This window comes from Trachemys scripta, chromosome 7, assembly GCF_013100865.1.
Source record: "Trachemys scripta elegans isolate TJP31775 chromosome 7, CAS_Tse_1.0, whole genome shotgun sequence".
Lineage (NCBI taxonomy): Eukaryota > Metazoa > Chordata > Testudines > Emydidae > Trachemys > Trachemys scripta.
Window position 1 is genome coordinate 115,702,398 of NC_048304.1, and position 7,801 is coordinate 115,710,198.

A 7,801-nucleotide genomic window follows, 5' to 3' on the forward strand; every position below is an offset into this window, starting at 1 on the left:
ACAAAACTGCAGCTTTATTTTTAACAATAGGTTGCCAGCCTGAGCCTTACTCTCGGCACGTGTCAGGGTCAATGCAGAGTGCACACTGCTCGGGGGGAGGTGGTGCTGTGGAAATGCATCATTGTAATTACCATCACCAGCCTGGGCACTAAATCCGCATGCTCCCCCTTCCCCGTTTTACAGTGATGGTGACAATATTTTAACCCATCTCTCAAAAAAATTCCTCAGCCTGAGGCAGTGGTGGAATAGCCTTCTGCAATGTTGTGATACTGTTACGCATCTTATGTTGTATAGACTCGAACAATAAAGAGCCCCCCCAACACACACACTTATTTTTTTTTAAAGGAATTCATTATGCACCTGAAAACAACAACAAATGTTGCAATGTATGCCACTGCAGTCGCGGAATTTACACACCCCATTTCAAGCCTTGCTTTTGCTATCTGTTGTCCATCGTACTGGAGGAATGGATGTCATGACAATGGGAATGGTCTTGGATAACCCTTCCTTAACCTCCAGCTGAGTCTATGGCAGTTTAACATTTTGCCTTAACTTTTCTCCTCTAGAATCCTCCTCAACTAAAAATTAGAGCTGAGGAAGACAGTAACATTGAAAGAGGATGGATCATTCCTTAACAGGGCTGGTTATGACGTTAGCAGCATCTAGTTCCTTCTTCCCAATATAAAACACACAGACACACACACGCGCGCACACACACTCACGCTTGCTACTAGCTTCGGCTCCATATACCATCTGTGTAACCTTTTAAACAGCTTTTGCTATAAAACAAGAGTCTGTATTTGCTATAACAGAAGTGCTTCATTCCCAACAGTAGAATAAACGAGTTTTCTAAAAGAGAAAGGGCACTGCAAGGGTGTTCTTTGAGCGCAGAATTCTTTTCCAGTGTCTTCCTTTTAATATGTCGCAAAAGGGAGAGGAGAAAAAAAAACACATTAAAAAAAAGTGTTTTAGTGCATTTTCCCAAGAAATATCACACACTGAATTGTACCACCTTATCTACAAGGAGGTCCTGGTGGCAAGTGCAGAAGCAACACAGAAAAAAAAATCAATACAGCCTGTGGAGATTAAAAACATACTGGAAAGACATAAGAAAAATGCAACAATTAATGTTAGTTGTGCCTATAATATATGAAAACAAAGCAGAGAGGCATTAGTGTCTACGTACAGATCTATCGGATAGGTAATGCTTTTATCTCAACTTGAAAATGGAAGCTTTATTAGAGTGCTTCCCATCAGGAGGCATCATACCAAGAATACAGTGTGAAGATCTAACTAGCTCGAAGACTTTCCTATTTCACTCCTCCAAACATTTAGCATACCGGTGAAATTTAAATGGCTCAACCTCAGACAGAGGAGGAGTTGAACGGAGGTTCAGATTTACCAGATAGAAAAAAAAGCCATATGTTCCTTGTACAGCACAAGACATTTTAACAGCCAATGAAAATTGCTTCTTGATAGAAGGGAGCAGTTGTTCTGAGTATTTAAAAAAAAAACCCTCCTGAAATTACAACTAGATCTTGACCTACTTGTCACATTAGGTTGTACTATATCATATATTATTATACCTCTGGCTTGAATGAAGCCAGTTTTAACTGTGTTTTGGCTATTGGAGGGTTCTATAATGAAATGAAGATGTGCACAAAAATTAGAGAAATTTTTAAATAGTATCTAAAATGTCTAGCTATCTTTGCTTCCCAAAGCCGTATTTCTTCAAACGATTAAATAGCTATATTCTTTAGCCCAATTCTCCCAATTTACCCATTAAAATGGAAGTAAAGCTCAGGAAATAACATAATATTTTATGCATCTTTCTTCCCCAGCTGCCTAATGTTTAAAGCCGGTTACAAAGTTTAAGAAGTATATTCACATCTGTCCTCGATCCTCTGAGTCAAGAACATAAAAATAGCAATGGAAATGTTTTTTCTGTACCACTTTCCAAAAAAAGCCATATAGACTCACTGCAGGGGTTTAGAGAAGGTGGAAGAGGCAGGGGCATAAAGCCAGCGATTTCTTAGATAGGCTTTATGGTACAGGAACAATAGGATTTTGACCTTCTCCCCTCTAGGATCATATCTAAATAAATACAAATTAGAAACTCTTCTTGTTAAATCCAAGAATTGTGACCTAAGTCTTATTCATCCCCTTACTCACACTGATGAACAAAGCAGGGCTTTAGGGATGTATTCTGGTCTGAGAGGCAGTTGCCTTATGCTCGTCTGGAAGACCTACATGGGAATTCCCTCTTGAGTAAGGGAAATCTCTAGTGGTGCAATGGTCACAGGGAGGAACTGCTCTTTCAGGAACAAGGAAGTGGCTAGGGGGCATCTGTACTCTGGCTATGCCCAGCTACTGAAAGAGCCCCTTGGGATTGTGGGCAACTGGACATAAGTTCCTCTGACTTATGCTTGGAACTGGATTTATACCCATATGGACCCATGATCTAAGGACCACAGCGGTGCCTTAAGGCCACCTTCACCCTCACACCCTAGTACTGCATTGAGCCTGGCTAAAATGGATGAGGATATAGACTTTAGATTATATACACAACAAATATACATAATGTGCCTATATCTATAGTTTTACCTCTGTGTGGGCAGGTTGCCATAGAGGGTGAGATTTCATGGCAAGTAGATGTGCAGGGGAGGTGAGTTGTTTGTTTGGCTGGGGGTTGAGCTCTGCTGGTGTAACCCACGCACCTCCTGGGTGTGGTGCCACTAGATGGGAGAGAGCACTAAGACGACTTAGAGAGAGAGAGATTAATGAATCTGCTCTACACCCTGAGCTAACTTTTAGCTCATGCAATAGAGGCTCATGCATTAAGCTCCAGAGGTCCCAGGTTCAATCCTGCTTGCCAACGACTGGGGTCTGTTGGCGTTACAAGTGAGGGCTCATCTGGGATTTCAACTGCGAAGTCTCTGAAGCTCGGGACGCGCTTCCTCAGCGAGAGGGAGTATGTAACCCACATACCTCCTGGGTGTGGTGTTCTGTCCCGTCTACTGGCACTGAGACCACTTAGAGAGAGATTAATGAGTCTGCTAACAGCCATATGGCTTTTGGCTCATGCACTAAGTTCCAGAGGTCCCAGGTTCGATCCTGCCTGCCAATGACCGGGGTCTGTCGGCGTTACACTGATGCTTGGAGCTAAACTGCTATTTTATTTTTGGTCTTTAAATTTGCAGAGGGGTGCCTGGGTGAATAATGAATTTCAGGGTTTGTTGGCAATATCCAAGAATAAAAAAAATGTCATCGTGGATTCAATGAAACGCTTTCTCACAAGATCAAAATATTTCATTTAAAAAAAAAATAGAATTAAAGGAAATTTTGAAAAATGTCCTTTACCATAACAACAACATTTTGTTTGGAAAATGTCCCAACAAAACATTGATTGTGTTTTAAATGAACAATTTGGCAAAAGTGACGGGAATTCAAGAAACATTTCAGGTTTGCCAAATTTGCATTTTTGACAGGTTTTTCTGAAAAATGTCACCCAGCTCTATCTAGCATTTAGCATAGACTACCCATTTTTCATTATAGAAATCCAAATAAACCATCCTTCATACACCAACATTCTCATTATAAACAGGCTGCTTGCCAGTGTGGAAAAACAAAGTACTTTTCATTTAACAGCCAGATATTAGATATCATTCGAATTCCCACAACCTTGGTCTGGAACTAGGGTTGCCAGGTTTGGTTGGATGAATTCCTGGAGGTTTCACCACATGACATTATTTTTAATTAAAGATTAATCTCTAATTCCTGGAGACTCCAGGACAATCCTGGAGGGTTGGCAAACTTTTCTGTGACTTTGGTCCAGCATCTGCTCCAACTGAAATCAGTTGCAAGATTCCCACTGAACCCAATGAGAGCAAGCTTATTTTAAATGCATTGACAGGGCTTAATTCTGCAGACCCTCTCTCAAAGGAGAAGGCCCACTGATTTCAACAGGGCAACTCATAGGCCTGAAAACTAATTCGGACAAGTCAAATTTGCAGCATCAGACCTTAAGTATCAAATGAGAATATTTAACTCTTGATAACACTGTTCATCTCACATAACATATATTATGAATAATAACTAATATGCCCTCAGAACACCCTTATAAAAGTAGGTAAGCAGGTACATTTACGCCCATTTTACAGATGGGTAATCTAAAGAAGATCTATTAAGGCTTCAAAGTGAGTCAGTGTCATAGCTAATATTAGAAGTTCAGGAAGCCCTAGCTTCGAGTGCACATGCTAACCTGCTTGCGCTAATGCTAAACAGCATCCTGTCAAATGATTTATTTCCTAAATCCAGATGGACTAAAGAAATAAATGATAATTTATGATAGTTGTTATTTTTTTAATTATGTCTGTCTGACTTTTCCCAACATGCCCTGCAAAGCAACGAGTTGCTGTAGATAACACGATTGTATAGGCAACAGCGCAGCAGTTCTACATTCAGAGCCTGATCCTGCCACGTGCCAAGTGCCCTCAATTCCTATTGAGTTCAGTGGGAGATGATGCTTAACACTTAATAACTGAGCCCTCAGACAAGGGAGGAATGGTAAGGCTTCTCGTCTACTCATTTTCATGAACTGTTATTGAATCTTTAACTTCTACCTGCTCAGCCACCAGAAGAGACCTCAGATCAACATCTCAAATCATCTACAGTATTTGCTGGTTTGCTCCATTTTCCTTATATTTTACCAGACCCAAGGAATTCTTGCATTCTTGTTGTGAAACCAAATTAGTTAAAGCAAGTATTTAAGAAGCCAGGTAACCCTAAAAACCAGGAAAGTGTTGCTTTTCTGCACAGTCCTGCTAACTTGACATTTCATGAGCAGGAAGGCAATCGCTTTTTCACAAGAACTCAAATGTTATGTAATAGAGTCCATCCTGCAAGGCAGGTAGAACATCAGGCACTAGGATTATGTCTCTATTTTACTTGAATAAAATCACACAGCAAATATGTGGATGCAGAATTAGAGCAAGGCTGGAGAGATGTTGCTCACACATGGTGTTCAGACAGCAGGACATGCGAGATTTCTACTACCTTGGACCAAAATTTCATGAAACCAGCTGTCTGTGAGATTTGAGTGCAGCTGAACGGGTACCAAATTACAAGCACCTTTCATTTTGGATCCAAGTTTTTGTAGGTCAAAACGGGACAGCAAAACAAAAGCTGGGACTTTTGGGAGGCCTACAATGAGGCCCAGATTTTGGTTGCTGTCTGTCTAATACAAACAATATTATCTCCTATAAGTGAACTCTTAACTTTATGTATTTACTTTATGGCTTCTTCTAACCTCATTAGGGAATATCACTCTTCGACTGATTCCTAAAATAAAGAAGAGATTGAAAGATAGATCAGTTGTTTCAAGAGAATCCAAGCTACAGAAACGTGAACAAAGAGCCATTGAGAGTAGGGTTAAATAAATACAAATTAATTTACTATAGTTTCAAAGTCCTTCAACTGATACACGCCCCTTCTCATTTTCACTGCATAATATTTAGCTAATATACTTGGACCTACAAGCTCAACATTTTCAAACATTTTTCTAAATTAGTACAAATCTTCTGCTTCTCCTTTCCTTTGTCTACTGTCAGCAGGGCAAATAATCAGAGAACAAATAGATATGTAGGCCACTTATAAATTCTTCTTGCCAAAGACTCCAGCCGCCAGAGACTTGACTTCACATTTGCTTTCCTGCAGAATTTAACAAAATTAGTCAAGTGCAATTTGTTGTGCGTTTGTTGCTTCTCAGATGACGAGAAAGCTCAGAAATGTCTAGCTCCAGTGAACAAAGGAAGAGAGAATATTCTTAATAATGTTTAAATGGAAGGATATTAGAGTGTCAGAAATACTTATTAACATCTTCCAAATGCAGGTAAAGATTTAAAGTAGATTTTTCATATGTAAGTGTGTAATATTATTCCACTTGATATTACCAAAATCCCAGCAACAATTCCAAATTCCAGCCTCATGTTCAAATGTGGGATTTTGCCCATTATTATATTATAAAACAATAATACTCAAAATGTGCTAAGCATGTGCATATTTATAGGGAGCCATGGTACGGGCACTGAGGATCTCGCAGTATGACATGATTATGGATTATATATCATTATTAAAAGTGGGTCCTTCCTCATTTCTCATTAGAACTAGGGCAACAGATTCTTGCTGAATTAATTTATGCTTTCAGGATAAGAATGAGGTAGCTGAATTTCAATGGAATGCTTGTCAAAGTTGACAGTAGTTTGAAAGCTACTTTTTATAATCCTATATGCTACAGTTGTTATAACCTTCCTGTATCTCTCTTTGTTATTGTGGGCATACTCATCTGTCACTGGCAGATGGATACTGACCTCTATGGCAGTGAAGGGCTGGATTGTCACATAGAAAGAGAGAAGGAATCTAGAAATTAGGCCAGTTTAGTTTCCTTTGATGTGTTTAGATCTTCACTTTTGTGGATCAGCATTTCTGATCTCAAATTATAATAAAAGGAGAGTTTGTTCGGAGATCAAAGCTCTGGTTGCCACAAGAGCAGAAACTAGCCATTGCATTCTGTTCGCTAGGGATGGGATTTTCAAGAACGCTCATTGTTGGCCTAACTCTGCTCCCATTGAAGTTAGTGGGAACAGAGGTAAATCAACACGAGGCGTTTTTGAGTATCACGCCCCTAGGCATCTTGCAACAAAGGATACACCAAAAAGGTAAAGAACTGTCTTTGAATGGACCAGCAAAGTCTACACATCTCCATTCTACACAGCTATAGGACTACTATAGGCCTCGTTTGGAAGGTGCTGTGTAAGTGAAACACATTATATAGCATTATTGTTTTCCGCTCTGGCAGAGTAAAAGTGGATGTTTGCAGTCAGACCAACTCTAGCTTGCCGTTAGAGCTGGCTGGAAAATGGAAAAATTCCAGTGAAAAATTTTGTATTTTGGAGGACAAGGGGGTCCAAAATTGGGGCAAAACATAGAAACATGAAAATTTTCAAGAGAGGTGTTTTTATATGTTACATTTCATTTTGGGAGAATTTTTCAGTTTCCTGGCAGTGGGACTGAAAGGTTCTGGTCAATTTCAGAGCCTTCCAGTCTGGAGGTCAGAGAAGCAGGAAGTGCAGCGACTGCCCTACTCAGCTCTGGGGCTGGAGTGGCAGAGAGTCAGGGTACTTAGCCTGGGCAGCCCTCCAGGAAAGCTTTGGTCAGTTTCACTGGCAGAAAGTGAAACCGACAAGAAGCTTCTGACCAGCTGGGGAACCACCATTTTGATTTTTCCAACAGAAAACTAAACATTTTCAGCGAAACAGAATGTTTTCTTCAGAAAGTTTTAATTTTGCGAAAAGGGCATTTGCTGTTGGAAAATCAGTCCGAAGAAACTTTTCCAACCAGCCCTACTTGCCAGCTCTCACAAGCCAAGCTAGGCCAGGTCAGTACTTGAGTCTAAGGAAAACGGGGAGCTGCAGGAAGTGGGGTTCGTGATTCAGTAGGTTGTACGCTTGCCTACAGTTCGGTACAGAAATAATGACCCAGCATGGCATCACGAGACACTAAGTTACTGCATGACATGGAGGTCACAGCTCTGGTCAGGAAAGATACAATGGGGTGATCCTGGACAAATTACAGACTGGATAATTAACAAGAGCAAACAAAGTTGCGTTGTACTGCAGCACCATTGAGCCTGCCCAAGTGCCTCCAGGAGTTTCAACAGGTCAGGGCATTCTTCATTTCTTGCCCTTATACCTGCACTTTCCTGTAGCGTAGGGTTTCTGTGCCATATTAAACACTAGCAGTG

General features: G+C 40.4%; 1 long non-coding RNA gene across 1 annotated transcript; it reads right to left on the minus strand.

The window, feature by feature from the left end:
• Window positions 1-368: 368 nt before the first annotated feature.
• LOC117879769 lies at window positions 369-5,341 on the minus strand. Its single transcript, XR_004646384.1, has 3 exons — window positions 5,291-5,341; window positions 2,605-2,735; window positions 369-911 (listed from the first exon to the last, which is right to left on the minus strand). It is a non-coding gene; the product is annotated as an uncharacterized LOC117879769 (long non-coding RNA).
• Window positions 5,342-7,801: the final 2,460 nt, after the last annotated feature.